Source organism: Macaca nemestrina, chromosome 15, assembly GCF_043159975.1.
Source record: "Macaca nemestrina isolate mMacNem1 chromosome 15, mMacNem.hap1, whole genome shotgun sequence".
NCBI lineage: Eukaryota > Metazoa > Chordata > Mammalia > Primates > Cercopithecidae > Macaca > Macaca nemestrina.
In genome coordinates, this window is record NC_092139.1 from 59,367,473 (window position 1) to 59,388,378 (window position 20,906).

Below are 20,906 nucleotides of genomic sequence, written 5' to 3' on the forward strand. Positions count from 1 at the left end.
GGAACAGAGGCCTGAGGAAAAGCAGATGGCACTGGGGCCCTACCTCTAGGGTAGAACTGATGTACCATGAGCGGCATCCAGTGAGATTGGTGGCTGGTCCACTGGCTCCTGGCACACCCTTGCAGAGGTGGCTGGTTGCTCTTTGATTCAGCTTGGCCTTGCCTGGCATGCAGAAGCCTCAGTGCAACAATTGTGTTACAAATGGAGCCGTATAGTGGAGAGGAGTAGCAGGCTCAGGAGCAGGGTGTGCGCTGCCTTTAGGGCTCCAGTCAATTCCTCAGGGCTCAGACGGCACTGTGGGCTTCTTGGTTGCAAATAGGGAGACCACATGACATCTTGAGGAGGACTTTATGTTCAAGTGCAGAAAGCAGCCAGGATTTCCACCCAGGGGACTCGGCCTTCAGTGGCCTTGACCAGACTTAGAATTTGGCCCAAGGCAGGACAAGCTCACTCACAGCAGCATGTTGGTGCCTGGGGTCTGTGCATTCCAGGGAAAACCAAGCTGGCTCAAAGAGCAACCTGTCACCTCTCCAAGGGTGCACCTGGATCAGTTGCAGTAGCCACCTACCTCACCCACTCAAGGAAGCAGGGATGGCCAGGTTCCAACAGCCGGACTGTCTGCCACCTGATGGCTGATGGAGCTGAGGCCTGAGGAAAATCGGAAGACATTGGGGCCCTACCTCCAGGGTAGAGGAACTGATGTACGCGACCGGCAGTCAGTGGGGTTGGTGGCTGGTTCACCAGCTCCTGGCACACCCTTGGAGAAGTGGCTGGTTGCTCTTAGAGTCAGGTTGGCCTTGCCCCTTATGCACAAGCCTCAGTGCAACAACTGTGTTACAAACGGAGCCACACAGAAGAATGGAGCAGCAGGCTCAGGAGTAGGGTGTGCACTGCCTTTGGGGCTCCAGTCCATGCCTCAGGGCTCTTATGGCACTGCAGGCTTCTGGTTTTAAAGAGGCAGACCATAGGCCTTCCTGAGAAGAGCTTCATGTTCCAAAACAGAAAGCAGCCAGGATTACCACCCAGGGGACTTGGCCTTCAGTGGCCTTGACCAGACTTAGAATTTGGCCCAAGGCAGGACAAGCTCACTCAGAGCAGCATTTCAGTAGCTGGGGCCTCTGCATGCCAGGCAAGGCCAAGCTGGCTCAAAGAACAACCAGCCACCACTGCAATGGTGCACCTGGAACCGGTGGACCAGCCAGCAACCTCACCTACTGAAGGAAGCAGGGATGGCCAGATTCCAACAGCCTGAGTGTCTGCCACCTGATGGCTGATGGAGCAGAGGCCCGAGCAAAAGCAGATGACACTGAGGCCTTGCCACTAGGGTAGAAGAAATTACGTACCTTGACCAGCAGCGAGTGAGGTTGGTGGCTGTTCCACCTGCTCCTGGCACACCCTTGCAGAGTTGGCTGGTTGCTTTTTGAGCCAGTTTGGCCTTGCCTGGCATGCACATACCTCAGCGCAACAATTGTGTTACAAATGGGGTCATATAAAGGAAAGGAGCAGGAGGCTCAGGAGCAGGGTGTGCGCTGCCTTTAGGGTTCCAGTCAATTCCTCAGGGCTCAGATGGCACTGCGGGCTTCTTCATTGCCAAGAGGCAGACCACAGGCCGTCTGAAGGAGAACTTTACATTCAAGTGAAAAAAGCAGCCAGGATTGCAATCCAGGGGTCTAGGCTTTCTGTGGCCCTTTCCAGACTTAGAATTTGGCCTCAGGCAGGACAACTCACTCAGAGCAGTACATGGGTAGCTGGGGCCTGTTCATGACAGGCAAAGCCAAGCTGGTTCAAAGAGCAACCTGCCACCTTGGCAAGGGTGTGCATGTAGCAGTTGGACCAGTCACCAACCTCACCCACTGAAGGAAGCAGGGATGGTCAGGTTCCCACAGCCTGAGTGCCTGCCACCTGATGGCTGCTGGAGCAGAGGCCTAAGGAAAAGCCGATGGCACTGAGGCCCTACCTCTAGGATAGAAGAAATGATGTACCCTGAATGGCAGCGAGTGAGGTTGGTGTGCTGGTCCACCATCTCCTGGCACACCCTTGCAGACTTGGCTCATTGCTCTTTGATCCAGCTTCGCCTTGCCAGGTATGCACAAGCCTCAGTGCAACAACTGTGCTGCAAATGGAGCCAGACAGAGGAAATGAGCAGCAGGCTCAGTGGCAGGGTGTGTGCTTGCTTTAGGGCTCCAGTCCCTGTCTCAGGGCTTGTATGGCACTGTGGGCTTCTTGGTTGCCTCCACAAGCCATCTTGAGGAGGACTTTATGTTTTAAAATGCAATTCAAATGAGCATAAAACATTTACAGCCTAGGGAAAGGCTTATGGCATTAGAATCCTTATTTATATGATTGTTTTGTGTTTTTTTGAGATATGGTCTTTGTCTCTCATCCAGGCAGAAGTGCAGTAATTTTGTCATAATTCACCACCGCCATGAACTCTGAGTCCAATCCATCCTTTTGCCTTGGTCTCCCAACTAGTTGGAGCTGCAAGCATAAGGCACCATGCCTGGCTAGTTTTTTAAATGCAGGGTTTTTTGTTGTTGTTGTTGTTGTTGAGAGTATGGTATCACTATGTTGCGCTGGCTGGTCTCAAATTCCCGGCCTCACGTCATCTTTCTGCCACAGCCTCCTAAAGTGCTGGGATTACAGGCATGAGCCACCATGCCTAGCATAGAGTAGTACATTATTTTCAAAGTCTTATTCTAAGATCCATTTGTTGACTTTGGCCTAAATAACTCAATATAATACCTCTGAGACTTTTTTTTTTTGACAAATTTTGGGGCATGATGATGAGAGAAGGGGGTTTGAAACTTTCTAATAAGAGTTAACTTGGAGCCATTTAGGGAGGAACAAACACAAATTATCAGAAAAATAAAAGAAAGATCAAGTGCAGAAGTTCTGTGGCAAAGACGATAGTAAAGAATATATGATTGTGACTCATGGTGGCTTTTACTTTGTTCTTGAATTTCTGAGTAACTTAAGGGTTAACATTTAAAGAATGTATGTTATAGATAACATTTTATTGCAAGTAAATGTATTTCAAAATTTGTTACTGGTTTTGTATGAGATTATTCTCAGCCTCCTTCATTATCAAGCTGTATTATTTTATTAATGTAGTTTGATGATCTTACAACACAGCTGGGAGCTGTATCTTCAAAATATGTCTATTTGACTAAATAAAATCAAGTTATTCAATGGGAGTTACTATCTATGAAAAAAGTACAATAGGAATATAAAAAATTTGAGGAGGATAAAATATGTTGGAAGAAGAAATATTAAATCTTAAGATCCTTATGGAAAGATCACACAGGTGAAGACAAATTGGTGATGTACAAAATTATAAATTGGATCTAGAAGAAAGGGCAATGCAGGCAATAGAAAAATGAGTAGAAATCCCTTTACAGGTTAGTTTATAAAATCAAGTAAGTTTATTTATAATGTGCTTCCATTTATTTCACTGCAAATTATATTTTGGATATATGTATATATTTCCTCTGCCTCTCTTATAGCAATTTGCCTTGTAGAATTCTAGCAAAAAGGTGGCATCTATTTTTACTTTCAAATATTTAAATTTCCATCATTATAACAAAATTGATTTTTCAGAGTAATGATTCTCACTGTGGAGTCATTTGATTGATAAGACCCATTGGCATAAGATTACATCCTCTGACTACAAAAATCCTGGAAGAAAATCTAGGAAATATGCTTCTGGACATTGCACTTCACAATGAATTTGTGGGTAAGTACTCAAAAGCAATTGCCAGAAAAATGAAAACTGACAAGTGTGATTTAATTAAACTAAATAGCTTCTTCTGCACAGCATGAGAAACTATCAAGGGATTGAACAGACAGCCTACAGAATGGAAGAAAATATGTACACACTATGCACCTGTAATCCCAGGTACTCGGGAGGCTGAGGCAGGTGAATCATTGGAACCTGGGAGGCGGAGGTTGTAGTGAGCTGAGATCATGCCATTGCACTCCAGGTCGAGACTGCATCTCAAAAATAAATAAATAAATAAAATAAAATAAATAAAAGCTGGAAGTTCTATGAAAACATTAATGCACATATAATCTTTTAAAAATGTTCATTGTTTCTCTAGAGATTTCAATACCTATTCTAGCTTATTACAGTAACCTATAGTTTGTATTATATCAACTATGGTATAAAAACCTTAAATTGTATATTTCTGTTTCCTCCCTCCTTTACACTATTTATGTCATGCATTATAGTCTCACATATTATGAATTCCATGATGTGAAGTTACTCTTTTTAAAAAAAAAATTTAGACAATCCGTGATCTTTAGAGCAATGTAAAATAATTGGGCTACATATCTTTATATCTTCCCCGGATCTCTTTATTTCTTTGTGTAGTTTCAACATTCATCTGCTTCCATATTCCTTTTGCCTCAAGAAATCGTTTTGACATTTATTTTAGTGCAGACCTGTTATCAAGGGACTCTTCCAGTGTTAATCTGAAAATGTCTTCATTTCATTGTTATTTTAGTTATATAATTAATGGATATAAGATTGGTGACTGACTTTTTTTCAGTTATTTAAAAATTTTGTATCATTGGTTTGTGACTTGTAGAGTTGCTGACAAGCGGTTCACTATAATGTTTGTTTCTGTTTATCTCTGTACACAATGTTCCTATTTTTCTGTGACTGAATTCAAGATTTCTGCTAATCGTTGGTTTTCATCAGTTAGACTAGTGTGATTATTCTAGCATTCTTTAAATTTTTTATTAATCTTTCTTGGAGCTTTTTGAGGTTACTTGGGGTCCTCAGTCACCTTTTTCAAATTTTTCTTCTCTCTCACTCTGTTTTTAATCTCCTTCTGGAATTCCAATTAATTGTATTTTAGTTAATTTCATATTACCAAAGAATTCTTGGACTCACTGGAGTATTTTATTTGCTTGGTTCATTGGTTTATTTTGTTTTTCTCTTTCCTCCCTTTGTCCTGCCATTCAAATAATTTGTGTTGACCTATTATAAAATTTACTGCTTCTTTCTAAACTCTGATGACCAGTCTGCTAATCAGCTTGCAGATGTAATTCTTCATCTCTGTTCTCAAGCTTTCACTTATTTCTAGCTTTTGCCTTTTACTGTTCCCATCTCTGCTGAAATTCCTCATTTTTCCATGCATGTCTTTTTTTTAACTAGATCCTTTAACATTTTGATCATTATTATTTTAAATTACTTGCATTTAGTTCCAACATCTGAATTATCTCTGAATTTGATTCTGTTGACTTTTTATCTTTTGAAAATATTATAACTCATAACTCAAATTTCTAACTTGCTTTTATGTGTCTCCCAATTTCTAAAAGATGCAAATCATCAGATGTACAAAAACAGTAGCTCATGAGATAATTACTTATGTCAAGATTGTTTTATGTTTCTGTTTCATTTTGGTTTGTGTCATGCTATTAGTGTGGGCAGGAACAAAGGCTGGTTTTTGCTGTGGTGTCTGAAACATTCAGTGAACCATGTAACTTCAATTTCTCCAGCAGTAGGCTGCCATACCATGTGCCTTGTGTGGGGCCTTAGGCTCTGGAGGGCATATGCCAATGCTCCTGTTCCACAGTTACCTTCCGGTAGTCTTTACCACCTATGTCACAGAGAGGGTCTCTCTCCACTTTCTTGTTCCTCTCTAACTGTAGAACATCATTTCTTGTGTGTGTGTGACTAGGCAGAAAATTCAGGTTGGGGGCAGAGGGATGATTCATGTTATTTTGGAGCCAGTTTCATCATTGGACTCTCAGAGAAGGGATATTTTTAGCACTTTGGGACTCTTGTTCCAGTGGGAGTCAAACTATCACTTATCTGTGTTGGTTTTTAAGGAAGAAATAATACCTTGCCTCCTCCCACCTCAGTGGAAGAAAACCTTTGATTTATATCATTGAAAGTTTTCAAACCCACAATAAGGGCAAACTCTTTTCTTTCTCCTTCCATAGGAACAATGCACCTTTGTCTGTGGTCGCTGGATGGAGATTTTCCAACCCTTTACCACAGTAGCACGACTCTGCATTAGTGCAAAATCCTGGACCCCGAAACAATCCTTGTTCCTCTCCTGATGGGGAAGTATTTTTCCTCCATCCATCCCCCAGAAGCAGTGATCTTTTGCCTGGTCTCAGGTGGGGTGGAGTAGGGTGTGAGAGGTTTCTTAACCTTCTCTGAAAGCTGATGTGTTTCATTTCTTCTTATCTCCCAGAAACAGTAGACTTTTGCATGGCTTGGTGGACCCAGATGCTTTTTTGCCACAGCAAATTAAGGGTTTTGATTCTTAGGAGAGAAGCAAATGTTCATGTAGTCAATTTTTTTCTTATTTACTTTTTGCTTTGTTTTCTTATTTCAGTCATGATGAGTTGAATATGATCATGATTTTCCAGTTAAGCTGCTTGCAACTCTAAAATTTTATGAGTCCCCCTTTGGCCTTTCTGCACTAAATCAAATGCAGATAATCATCACTTGTGTGAATAAAGTGTTTTCATTGAGAACAGAATTGTTCATATACACACGAATGTGGATATTATCTACTTAGCACAATATGTCATTGTTTCAAAATGTAAAATCTGCTTTAGGCTGAACAAAGAATGGTTCTTGAAACTATTTTCCCTTTGTGATCAATTAAAAAAACCCAGTGCTTTCTATCTCATGGGTAGATTATTAAAATAATTACATACCTGATCTTCATTTTATGTTCTCTCTCTTCAAGATATTTCCTTCAGAACTACTTTGACTGATTAGTCTCTTTACGTTAGACTCTATTTTCTTCACAAGCTCATCAGGGTAAATCCTGCCTTTACATTTGTTATAAAAATTCTCTTTTTTTTTTTTCAAATCATATTTGAGCTGAAAGCTCTCCACAAAATATCTCCTATGCCACAAAGCCTTATTTTACTGATCTCTCCTGTCCTCCTTGCTCAAGCTCATTTAGGAATTGTTTTAATGAAAATATTCAAGCAGTACTTTTTTAAAAAAAGTATGAACATATAGTATTTTCAATTTGAACACAAAATACTGCTCTACTTGAAAACAAGTTTTAGAAACAATTAAATATTTCTAGAAAGAGAATCAACAGTGTCATAAATATCATAATTTAATTTTCCTGTTTGTACTAAAACATTAGCAAATATTTACTGAGAAATTGCTATCTGCCTGAAAGTATAATGCTTTTGATACACGTTATATCATAAAAACTAGGTACTATTATTAGTAGTATTTTAAGAGTAAAAATATCGAGTCTTAGAGATGTTAAGCAATGTGCACAAATAGCATAGGGAAAGTTGTAGTTCTGAAATTCTGACTATGCTGTATGTATGATAGGAGAATCAATTCTTGTCAAATGTAACTGTCAAGTCATTGTGGGGATTCGGAGGTCTCTGATTGCTAGGGTCAGTACACTTAAATCATGTCACAACTTAGTTAAATCTATTTCATTAAAGCAAAATTCCATGTATAATTTCACAAAGATTATTGGCACCAAGAACATTATTTTTCGTTCCTTCTTTCTTTTCTTTCTCCTTCCTTCCTTCCTTCCTTCCTTCCTTCCTCCCTCCCTCCCTCCCTCCCTCCCTCCCTCCCTCCCTCCCTTCCTTCCTTCCCTCCTTCCTTCCCTCCCTCCTTCCTTCCTGCTTTCTTGCTTTCTTTCTGTTGTTCTTTTGTTCTCTTTCTCTTTCTTTCTTTGAGACAGGGTCTCAATCTGTTGCCCAAGCTGGAGTGCAGTGGCACAATCATGGTGCACTGCAGCCCCAGCTTCCCCAGGCTTACATGATCCTCCCACCTCATCCTCCTGAGTATCTGGGACTACAGGCAAGCCACCACACCTGGCTTTTTTTTTTTTTTTTTTTTTTTTCAAGATTGGGTTTCACCATACTGCTGAACCTGGTCTGCAACTCCTCAGCTCAAAAAATCCACCTGCCTTTGCCTCCCAAAGTATTGGGATTCCAGATGTAAGCCACATGCCTGGCAAATAATATTATTCAATAAGTTCAATTTAACTATTAGATTTTGGACAATGAGAGATAGAATTTTCTATATCATAATTCATCTTGTGTTCTTATTTGAAGTAATATATAAGGATTTCAATTCAACTCAAATATATTTATTAGCAAATTAAATTTCTTTTTCAGGATTCCAAACTTTTGTTCAAGACATAAATGCTAAATGATGTCACTAATTTTAATTAGATTAACAGAAAGGTATTCTGGTGTTTAATAACAGTGACAGAATGGGCTATTGATTTTATTTTCTTTCCCTTTGTCTCTTTCCCCTTTTTAAAATATTTTACTTTTTAGGCTCTTTGGAATCCTGTAGATACAGTTTTGAGAATTAAGCAAAAACAGTTCACAGAAACTGCCAACCCTAGGATGAAATATATTGTTACTGTACTTTGGGATTAAAATAAGGAACTACAGTTTACGGAACTTTTATACTGATACAGAGACACTAAAAAGGGAAAGGGCTTGGATGAGAAGTTCTGCTATGCAATCAAGAATCTCAGCCACTCATTTCTGTAGGAGCTGCAGGAGCTCCCTGTAAAGAGAGGTTAGGGAGAGTGTAGCTTCAGAGTTTCTCCATTTTTCCCAGAGGTTCCCCTAAAAGGTTATGACACTTTATAAGAATGCTTCACTTGTGAAAAACAAATATCAAAGTCTTCTTGTAAATTATATTTAAGGACAAATCTTCATTCCATGTTTAATTTATTTAGCTTACTCTGTAGCTAATATTTCATGCTGAAAACATTTTAAATGCTGTAAATGTAGATAATATAATTTATGGATCATTAATGCTTCTTTAGTAGTTCAGAGAAAACTTCAAAAGAAATGGCCCCAGAATAAGCTTCTTGATTTGTAAAATTCCATGTCATTGACTTGGTTTGTATAGCATCTCAAAATATAATATAGACATCTCAGATAATATATTTGACATATCAAATTCCTCTTAGAAAAGAATAGTACTTAACTAGATAGGAATAACAGGTCGCCATTATTTGAATTGTCTCCTATTAATTTTTGTTTTGTTTTGTTACTCATGTTTTATTTATGGGGGATAAATATAACTTCTGCTGTTTTCAGAATTATTGTATGCAGTTAGTATGAGAATGCAATTTAAGTTTCCTTGATGCATTTTCACACTTCTATTACTAGAAATAAGAATACGGTAATATTGGCAAAGAAAAGTGACCATTCAATAAAATTTTTCCAGTAAATCTGATTTAAAATAAACATTGCCTATGGCTTTCTTACATCAATATTGTTATGTCCTAGACTACTTTATCTGAAATTAAGGCTTTGAAATTCTAATTGTGTGCAAATGTGTAAAATATCATCACCTAAAGCTATATAACATGTTCTATTTCTATACTGTGATTGCAGGTTTATAATTCTGGAAAGATATACAGAACATAAGATTTACCTTTTTAATCACTTTAAGTGCACGATTTTGTGGCATTAAGTATATTTGCGCTGTTGTGCAACAGTCACCACCATAGACCTCTAAAACTTGTCTTCTTCTCCAACTAAAACTCAGTACTCATTGAACACCAACTTCCCATTCCTCTCCCTCCCCCTCCCCATAGCAATCACCATTCTACTTTCTGTCTCTACAAATTTCACTAAGTAACTCACAGACATGGCATGATATAGAATGTTTGAATTTCTCCAACTGGCTTATTTCACTTGGCATATCTTCAAGTTTCATCTATTTCATAGCATGTTCAGAATATATTTTAAGGCTGAATATTATGATGTTGCCGTATATACCACATTTTTTTAACTACTCATCCATCAATATTCACATGGGCTGCTCCCTCCCTTTGATTATTGTGGATAATATTGCTCATGGACACGCTGCACAAACATCTGTTTTGTCCCTGCGCTTATTTATTTTGGATATGGATTTGCATTTTAATACAAAGGAGAAATTACACAGCTTTTAAAAAGTGTCCAAATGAAAAGGAGCACAACATCAGTAAAATATTAGAAAGTAGATTAGGGAAAAAGTAGGGAGAGAATTGAACCAAAATTTAATAAGCAGTGTAACAGAGTTTCAAGAGGAGGGAAAAAATTGACAATATAAACATAGAATTAAATAGCGAAAGGTCGATATTTAGAAAATTGTCACATGTACCCATATGTCGCCTGTGAGCTGATATTTACATTATTGTTTTATTCCAGGTTTCCAAAAGTAAGTGCAATGTGAGAGTTTCATGTTGCTAAATAACTGAAACATGATACATATTTTCATGTATTGTCCTTGAGAGCAGGCTGGTGGTAATTAGTGCAATTTTAAATTATGATATGATAGTGCAGTCAATCTGCCAAACTGAAAAAAAATGTATATATACAATATGTATATGTTTCTCAAAACCCCGTTGTATCATACAATTAAATTATGATTTAAAGCTACCTGACAATTACCAGAGGAAAAAATAAAACATTTACATTAATATTACCATAATTTTGATATTATTGCAAATATCAAAGCGTGTAGTACTTAGGGATAAACCTTCAAAAAAGAGAAACATTTGAAAACTACGAAACTACAAAATATTGTTAAAATAAATAAGAGACCTCAGTCAATGGAATGTATGAGTCATAAATCTCAATACGGTTAAAATGTCTACTCCTCCCACATTGATCTATAACAATTCCAATCAAATTACAACCGTATTCCTTATTTTAGAAATTGGGAAACTAAAATTCTGAAATGTATGTCAATGGGTAGAGGACCTATAAAGGCAAATTACTTTGAAACAATTACTTTGAAACCAGGTGCTGCTGGAGAATTAACAGCACCTGGTTTCAAGACTTATCAAGTTACATACAGTACTTAAGACGATGTAGTGCAAATATAGATATACACATGCATATCAGCTTTCAGCTAATTTTTAATAAAGTTCTTAGAGCATTCATGGACATAACATTTTCAACAAATGCTTCTGAAACAATTAGATATCCCAGTGTGTATCTGCATGTGTGTGTGTGTGTATTTGTGTGTGTGCGTGTGTGTGTGTGTGTGTAGCTCAGTACTTCACACCTGAGAGGTATGAGCGTGCATTACCAAGAGGGAACTGGGAAGCTTTGAGAGTATTGGATATGCTTACTGAACTCTTCATGGTGATTGTTTAATGGGCACATGTATATATCAAATTCATCTCATTACACTTTAAATATTGGTAGTGTGTTTTATGTTCATTAGACATGAATAAAGCTGTAAATGTTATCAAAATATTCACTTAATATGCTTTTATTCATTTTACTCTCTCTCTCCACAGACCTTCAGATAGAAAATGCAGTTGAAAGATATTTCATAAAGGAAGAAAAGAAGTATGAATACAGGTGAGAGATAGTACTCAGATTTTTTTTTTTTCAGTGCAATCCTGGTCTTTTGTGACTAGCAATACTTTTATGTGCAGAAGTAGTAGAAAAGATAAATGTTTTGTACAGTAGAAAAACGCATAATTTCTGTGCCATGGAAGAGGTAACTCACAAAGATGACAGCTTCTGACTATGTTGGATACTAACCAGTATTGTAACTAACCAACGATCTGACATTAACATTGGCTGTAAAGCTACTTTAATGTTCCTTGCAATGATTTGAACCATTACTGGAACCCTCATTGCTTACTGAGTTGAATAACACTGTTGAAACATGTTTATCTTATATTTGCACTAGAGTCATAATTTTACTTCTTAGAAAATTAAAATTAAACAACACTTGAAATTATATATTTTTAATGTTTCAACTGTGATATCACTCCACATGCATCTTTAAATTCTTATTTGATAAAGGATAGCAAATACAGAAAGAATTCTTGTGATAATAGAGAACACAGAACTGTTGAAAGGTGTTGAAGTTGAGCTGGAGAGAGTCACCAAAGCTGGCGCGGAAGCTGGCAAGGTCGGAGAGTTTCCTGCCTGGGCATAGCTTGAGCTCGCCCTAGTGCCTCCACCAGTGGCAGAAACTGCAGACCCAGCTGGGCCCTGAGGCCTCCGCCCCAGCCTCCCGCCCGCCAGGAGCTGTGCTGAGGTCACAGATAGGCGACACTGGAGGGGCGCGCCTGAGGGAAGGCGGCCCATGTTCGGGACAGCAGCAGGACACCAGGGTCCAGGGACCCACCTCCCGCTGCGGGAACCCCAAGCCTTGCCTGGCGCCCCTCGCTTGGTCTGCCTGGCCTCCAGAGGCCGGCGTGTGTCCTGGTCATGAGGATGCACAGCAGGTGGCCGGGAGTCCCCCTCCACCATGGCCTAGGCTCTGCCAGCCATCACGCCTGGTTCGCGGACCGCAGCCTCGCTGCCTCTGATCCCGCCAGGCCGGGACCTGTCCTCCTCCTGGGTGACCAGCCGGGGGAATGCACACTGCCCGGTGGCCTGCACAGCCCCTGACCGCCCATCCCCTCTGGCGCCTCCGCCCCAGGCCAGGACCTTCCTGTAGCACAGAACCCACCTTCCTTCCCGCCGCAGAGCTGCTCCGCTTCCGCCACCCACAGGGAAAAACGCAGATCTCCAAACAAACAGAAATCTGCGTGTGACTCCTCTGGTTGGATACTGCCAGTCCCCACATTTACTTCCAGGAGTTTTCTTGGCAGAAGGTGTCCCATGTTTGATGTTTCACCAGCAGTGAGGCTGAAAAGTGACAGCAATAGAGAAACACATCAGGCTTTCCGCAACAAAGATGACCTTCCCTTCTTCAAATCTCAGCAATCTCCAAGTTCCACAAAGGACTCAGGACAAGATGACTGAGCTGGAGTACTCGGCCCAGGAAATGCAGGCCCAGAGCAGGTCACCTCCTTAGGGCAGGCCCAGGCTTGTCCTGGCTGCCCGGGTGCTTTTCTCCTCACTCCCACCCAATGCAGGGGACCCCACAAACTCAGTTGTAGGGGCTCCCTGCACCTCCCTCCACAGGAACCACCTCCTGCCCGCCAAGCTGGGGCCTTCTGGGGCGTCCTGGGCTGAGAGGGCAAGGTGCCAGCTCTGCACGCTGAGGAAGGAACACCGCTACACTGTTACCTTGGCACACTGCCACACGAAGATACAACCACATGGGCACACCGTCACATGGCCACATGGACAAACAGACACACAGACACATGGAGATATCACCATACGGACACACAGACACACCACCACACTGTCACATGTACAGACACACGGAGACATTACGACGCGGACACACTGCCACACTGTCACATGGACGGACAGACCATGTGCACGGAGAAGTCACCACACGGGCACAGCACCAGACTGTCACACGGACACAGACACACGGAGACATCACCATAAGGACACACGACCACATACCACAGGGACACACAGACACACAGAGACATTACCACACTGTCACAGGGACACACCATTACTCTCACACGAACAGACACACTGCCACATGGACACTGCCACACACACACAGACACACTGCCACACTGTGACATGGACACACCTCCACACTGTCAGACACCACCACACAGACACTGCCACATGGACACAAGGACACACAGACACATTGTCACACGGATACATAAACACACTGTCACACGGAGACATCACCACGCAGGTATATGAACACACCACGACATGGACACAGCACCACACAGACACTCTGCCACACGGACACACCACCACACAGAAATGCGGACACACTGCCACACAGACACACCACCACGCTGCCACATGGACACACCACCACATCGTTGCCACACTTTCATGTGTCACCTGGCTGTGTGGGCCCCATGACTCTGGGCTCTAATAGAGAAATTACTTAGGCAGATAGTGAAGGCAAAAGAATTTCCATCTCCTGTTGGAAACGCGCGTGGCCTCTAAAGTGTGGGTCCCAAGGTCATGAGGGCCTGTGAGGTGGAGGGCCAGGTCTCTCTTTCCAGTCTGGAATGGAGGCAGGAAGGAGGGAGCGGGGAGCCTCATGTCTGCACGTCCTCCCGGCAGCAGGCCCCTGAGGACTTTTATCCTCCTGAGCCACGGGGGTCCATCAGAGGTGTCTAAAGCACCGGGTGGGGCAGGGAGACCCTTATAGGCCTTAGGAGCTCTGGCCAATTAGTGGTCAGTGAAACGCAGAGGTGAACACCATAGAACCACAGGTCCAGGAGAATTTTCGCAAAAGCTCTGAGGATGCTCTTTTTTGTTCTCCCACTGCAAAATTCTTTTAAAAAGGAAAAAATCCAGCAACGTGCGGGGAAAGGCAATACTGAGCGTCAGCGCGGGATGCTGTGGCTGAGGTGATCCCAGTGTCCTGGCCGAAAGTGGCTTCGGGGACCGCATCTCCGTGCACCATGGCAGCAAACGCCATCGGTTTGTGGGCGGATGGCGTCCCTGCGGCCATACTCGCTCCTGAGCGGGGAAGGACAGACAAGACCGGGGACCTCTGGGTGTTCCTGGTGTCCGCCAGCTTGATGCCCTTACTCCTCCTTGAAGTCCCAGATTTGCAGAAGCACCTGGTTCCTGATGGAGGCCTTGGGCCTCTTGGTCCTGGCTTACCAGGCAGCAGCGCCAGCCGTTCTCGGCCCCGCCTCCTTCCATCAGACCAAAGACTTTCTGAAACTGCCCTTCTTGGGGCCTGGAGGCAGCATCCTGGGCCTCCCTGGGGCCTGCGCGCTGGCAGCAGCTCCAGGTTGAGGTCGCCTTCGGTCCACAGCGCGGGGCGCTGGAGGTCCCTGAGCCCAGCGTGGGGAGTCCAATCCACAGGTGCCGGTCCCCGGGTGCCTGCCGCAGTCTCAAAACACCTGGAGGTGACATCCAGGAGCGCCACCGCGCCACCAGCAGGGAGACACAGGGCGAGGCGAGCCCCTTAAGGCGGCCGAGGAAGAAGCAGAAGGCCAGGAAGGCTCCCCAGAGCTGATGTGATCTCAGGCCGCGCGCCCTGACCGAGTTCCTGGTCTCTGGCAGGTCTTGCCAAAGACGGTCTGGGCTCTCTGGGCGACGTCCAGCATGAGCTGGAGCTTCTGGAAGGCGGTCAAATGGCCGTTTGGAGATTCCACGGCTTCGGATCCCTACTGCAGGATGCTCCACTGTGTCCGCAAGCCTCTGTTGTTTTGCTGCGGAGTAACCTCGGAATGACTAGAAATAAGAACACTGGGGTGACCCAGTCGTGCCCCAGGAATTTCTGCACATGGTCACGGCAAAGGCAGGCGCGCAGACTGAGTGTCCAGTCGGCTTGGTGAGAGTTCTTTATGGTTTAGTGAGAGACTTGGTCCCACGCTTGTGTCCTCTCATGTTTTCAGTTAACCTGAGGTCCCTCAGGGGCTCCTCTATCTCCACCCTGTTCTCCTCGGGCTGAAGCACAAAGTCCCCCATTTTCTCCTCAAAGGGCTCACAGAGCCACTTCTGCAGGCAGGAGGACAGCGCCTGGGCTCAGTGGCTGACCTGGGAAGCCACATCTGAAGGAACTGCTGGGTGACTACAGCCATAAGTCAATCAAAGTAGACTTTCCCTGGCTTGCTGCGCTATATCGATTTTGTTTTGGTGGAAGAAGGGAGGTCCTAGGAAATGTGCCCAATGCAGATGCTGACAAGAGTGATGACATGAAAAAGATTACCCGGAAGGAAAACAAGAGCTATTTTCTAAACATCTGAAATCTGTGTAGGCTTTTGGAAAAGTGAAACTAGATTCAAAGCACAATGATATAATTCTGACAATTTCCACTGACACAGAACTCAATCTGAATTCCTCTAAGGATTATAAGGAAAATGGCGCTCCAAGAGGCACATATAAGATCACTCAGCTGCTGTGAAATAGGCTTACAGGCAACATGGAGTGTCAATTATCCACTATTTAAAGTCAGTGATACAGATTGGACTACTATCTCTATGGCTCATAAAGTCTTCTTTAAAGGACTGACAGATGATTTATCTCATATGCAGACTATGATTCTCAGCAGTTAACAGCGCAACTTGATAATATCAATTGCTTGAGAAAATCAGATAATTGCTTGAGAAAATTAGGACATTGCTTGAGGAAATTAGGTAATTAAAGAAATTACTTTTTTTTAAGAATAGTGTAATAGCTTGGCAAGTAGACTTTAAAATAGGTTGGTAATATTTTACAGGCTACTTTTTAAAAAGTAGCAATATAACATGATTAACTATGAAAAATAATAATGTTGGAAACAATTCAATTTTCTATCACAGGTAATTTCACAAATATAGAAATACCATCTCAATAATTAGAAGAAGTAGCAGCAATTTCTGTCATTTTCATGCAAGTTTCTCCTAGTCCATTTATTTGGTTTTAAATAGTGTTTTTAAAATTTGTTTTCAGACAGGGCTAATAATAAATAATAGAATATATTTTACAACGGTTGAAGGTAACAAAAGGTAGGTGCCATTTAAAAAATTGTAGTTGATTGTTTAAAAATATTGTGGGTACATAGTATGTGTATGTATCTGTGGGGTCCATGAGATGTTTGGATATGGCCTGCAATGTGAAATAAGCACATCATGGGGAATGGGGTATCCCTCCCCTCAAGCATTTATCCTTCAAGTTATAAAATATTCAATTACAGTCTTAGTTATTTCAAAATGTACAATTACATTTTTATTGAATAGAGTCAACCTATTGTGCTATCTTAATAGGTATTATTAACTCTCTATTTTTATACCCATTGGCCATCCCCCCCTTCCTACCAACAGCCCCAACTACCCTTCCAAGCCTCTGATAACCATCCTTATACTCTCTATGTTCATGAGTCTGTTCTGATTTTAGATTCCACAAATAAGTGAGAACATGTGACATTTGTCTTTCTGTGCCTGGCTTATTTCACTTAACATAATGATCTATAATGTTCCATCAATGGTACTGAGAATGACTGGAACTTATTCTTTGTTATGACTGAATAGTCCTCCATTGTATATATGTACTACATTTTCTTTATCCATTCCTCTGTTGATGGGTGCTAAGGTTTCTTCCAAATTTTAGCTTTGTAATCAGTGCTGCAACAAATATGGGAGTGCAGATATGTATTTGACATACTGATTACCTTTAGTTTTGGTATTCACCCAACAGTGGGATTGCTAGATCATATGGTAGCTCAACTTTTAGTTTATTGAGAAACCTCCAAAATGTTCACCTCAGTGGTTTTACAAATTTACATTCCCAGCAGCAGTGGACAAGGGCTCCCTTTTCTCTGCATCCTTGCTAGCATTTGTTATTTCCTGTCTTTTGCGTACAAGTCATTTAAACTGTGGTGAGATGATATCTCATTGTAGTTTTGATTTGCATTTCTCTGATGATCAGTGATACAGAGCTCCATTTCTTATACTTGTTTGCCATTTGTAGGTCTTCTTTTGAGAAATATCTGTTCAAATCTTTTGCACCTTTTTTAAAATCAGGTTATTAGATTGTTTCTTAAAGAGTTGGAGCTTTTCATATATTCTGATTGTTAATCCCTTGTCAGAAGAGTAGTTTGCAAATATTTTCTCCCATTCTGTGGATTGTCTCTTAATTTTGATTGTATCATTTTCTGTGCAGAAGCTTTTTAACTTAGTGTGATCCATTTGTCCATTTTTGTTTTGATTGCCTGTGCTTGTGGGGTATTGCTCAAGATATTTTTGCCCAGACCAATGTCCTGGAGATTTTCCTCAAACTTTTTTTGTACTAGTTTTATTGTTGGAGTTTTAATCAACTTTGATTTTACTTTCATATATTATGAGAGATACTAGTCTGTTTTCATTCCTCCTCATATGGATATCCAGTTTTTTCAACACCATTTACCACCAGTGTATGTTCTTGGCACCTTTGTCAAAAATGAGTTCACTGTAGCTATGTAGATTTGTTACTGGGTTCTCTATTCTGTTCCATTGACCTATGGGTCTGTTTTTATGCCAGTACCATATTCTTTTGGTTACTATAATTCTGTAGGATAATATGAAGTCAGATAATATAATTCCTCCAGCTTTATTTATTTATTTATTTTTGCTTAGGATAGTGTTATTTCTTATACTGAAAGCATTCTATGTTATTTATTATTAGTCTACTTTTATAGTTTTACAATGCTATCCTCTTTTACAAAGCTATGATCAACTCAAGGTGTCCAGATCAGGGTTAATTGTAGCTATTTGCAAAAGTAGCAATATTCTGGCTGGGCATGGTGGCTTATGCCTGTAATCCCAGCTCTTTGGGAGGCCCAGGTGGGCAGATCACATGAGGTCATGGGTTCAAGACTGGCCTAGCCAACGTGGTGAAACACTGTCTCTAATAAAAACACAAAAATTAGTTGAGGATGATGGCAGATGCCTGTAATCCCAGCTGCTCAGGAGGCTGAGGCAGGAAAATTGCTTGAACCCGGGAGGTGGAGATTGCAGTGAGCCCAGAATGTGCCATTGCATTCTAGCCTGGGTAACCAAGCGAGACTTCATCAAAAAACAAACAAACAAAGGAGCAATATTCTGTGTAATTGTTGACAGCTTAATTCACTATTATGTGGATCAGAGAGCAGAGGATTCTGAATGCATGAACATATCTTTAACATTTCAATACATTACTCATAGTTACTAATGAACTAAAGAGAAACCAAGAAATTATGGTAATAGGTATATTGACTTGGAGAAATGTAGACATAAAAGAACAGTAAGATGAGAAATGTGTGCACACAGTCTGTAAGGGCATGCAAGAATAAAAATAGGGGAGAAAACACGAGAGTTTTCAACAGATTTCTGGTCATGTAAGTCAATTTGTATCAGTTAATTTTTAAAAGGTTTATTTACATGCAATAAACTGCACATACTTCAATTGTACCTTTTGATTATTCTTGGTATTTGTAGCTCTATAAAACCAAGAACATATTCAAATAAAAAGCATATCCATTACCTTTATTTGTGTTTTTCTACTCACTTTCTTGTATTTTTCTACTCACTTTTGCCTGCCTATCCCCATCCCATCCACAGGCAACCACTGATCCACCTGCAGTCCCTGTGAGTTTTTATTTCCAAATACATGAAATCATAGGGTGGGTATACTTTTTCATCACTCAGCATCACTATTTTGGAGATTTATTCATGTTGCTACATCTATCAATTGTTCTGTTCTTACTAGGGAGTATTATTTCATTATATACATATACCATAGTAAGTTTATCAGTCACAAATTCACCTGTCTATGGACATTTGGACTGTTTTCAGGTTTTGGCTGTTGCAAGTAAAGCTGCTATGAAGATTCATGTAAAATCCATTGAGTGGGCATATGCGTTAGGTTTTCATCTCCACTGGAAGTGGAATAGATAGATATATGGCTATCATGTCTGTAACACGAAAACACAAAGCCTGACAAAACCCATTTCTAAAGTGGAAACTCCACCAGAGAACCTTGACTCCAGCCTGGCTTTTGAGACTATCTCCTATGTCTGGTGCAATGACTGGTCCTGGGGTAGCCACATGACTCAAGGAGGACCCTGTTTAAACTTTTGAGTTTTCACCGAGATTAATATGCATTTGTTGAAAGAGAAGCCCCTTTGCCTCCTCCCCCAGCTGCAAATGCTTTCAGGGATCACATCATGCTGGAGCATGTGGTTACAGTGTTTCCTAAACTTTGCAGGGAAAAATTGTTCAAACAGGTAAAAATGGAGCAAATACAAAGAGAAAAACAGTCCAGAAATATCAAATAAAAAAGAAAGGGCCTCCATAAAATCATTTGAACTTATGATTAATTCATTAGTCATAAAACCAGTTTAGTACAAAGAATCATCCCCTCCACCACCCTTTATTCCTTCACCAGGTTTAAGGTACATTTTTTAACTTGCAAACAAAAGATTTGTCATTAACTTAGACACCAAAATCCCTTGTCTCCAAGGGCAATCATTCAATTCTGTCCCTTTCATTGTTAGAATAATATGTTCACTTTATTCTGCATACACCTCTCCTTTACCCTTGTTTCCCTATTCTATTAAAGTTATATCCAGACATATATTTCATTTTATATCAAAGAAACTGTATACATGTTCTTAATCTTAGAAAAAATTATGAGTAATTTTTTGCCTCATATTTGATTTTAAGCTACCCAAGAAGCATTATTTTCTCATTTAGTATTTTAACTTTTCTAACCCAGGACTTTTATAGTAGATATTATGTCTTTTTCTAAATGCTCTGCTTCAATTTACTTTTTAAATCCAATTTTTAAAAAGTGTATGTTTTAAATATTTGCATCCTGCAGCTCAGGCCTAAATATCCCTTGATAACAAATATTGTCTTTTTTTCTGTATATTTTTCACATATTTCAATTGTGAGGTATATTGCCACAATAAAAGTTTTTGTCAACATAACAGAACACATAGGCAAAATATTGTTTCCAAGTGATTGGTGATGTGGTGCTTTCAGTCTAGTGACAATCCCTTGAAGTAATCATCATCCCTACATCTAATGAAATATGAAATAAATATTTCACTTTGTTTCTAACATTCAGCCTACAAATATATAGCCTGTCACATACAGCCTGTAACACCAACATATAAAAATTAAAGCATTTCCTTCTGCACTCCCACTGCTTCACTTGACTAGCCTTAAAATATAATAACAATAATAAAAAATAAAAGCAAAACTGTTCCTTAACTTATGTTTGAAATTTAGTGGATAGACTATCATAAAAGCCCTTGTATGTATGGAGGGCCTCTGTAAAATATAGACTCTTAAGAGAAAAGTAGACATATATGATAGTTAAATTAAAAACACAATTATATGTAGTACCATCACAAACGCACCAGGACTTGTTTAAGAATGCATGATGTAATTGACTAAACCATTTAGGGCTAGACCTCTGAAACAAAAGGCATTCACACTTTGCGATTCTGGGGGACAATATTATTCAAAATAGAAAATTTAGAATTTCCTACTTCAAGTCCAATACAATTTTATTAAACTTTGCCACTTTCTCTAATGTTTGTTCCACGGAAGGATGGGTTAAATTAAATG

The 20,906-nt window shown here is 40.7% G+C and overlaps 1 long non-coding RNA gene across 2 annotated transcripts in view; it reads right to left on the minus strand.

Annotated features, from left to right (window-relative positions):
- Window positions 1-1,648: 1,648 nt before the first annotated feature.
- The window catches only part of LOC105467286 (uncharacterized), a 38,742-nt gene continuing 19,484 nt past the window's right edge, over window positions 1,649-20,906 (minus strand). Inside the window, exons 5-6 of one of the 2 annotated variants that reach the window (XR_011613704.1) lie at window positions 12,446-12,624; window positions 1,649-3,987 (exon numbers count right to left, since the gene is read on the minus strand). This is a non-coding gene — a long non-coding RNA (uncharacterized lncRNA). Of the gene's footprint in view, window positions 3,988-10,623; window positions 12,625-20,906 lie in introns of those variants that run through there. The other variant, XR_011613703.1, reaches the window with a different exon arrangement.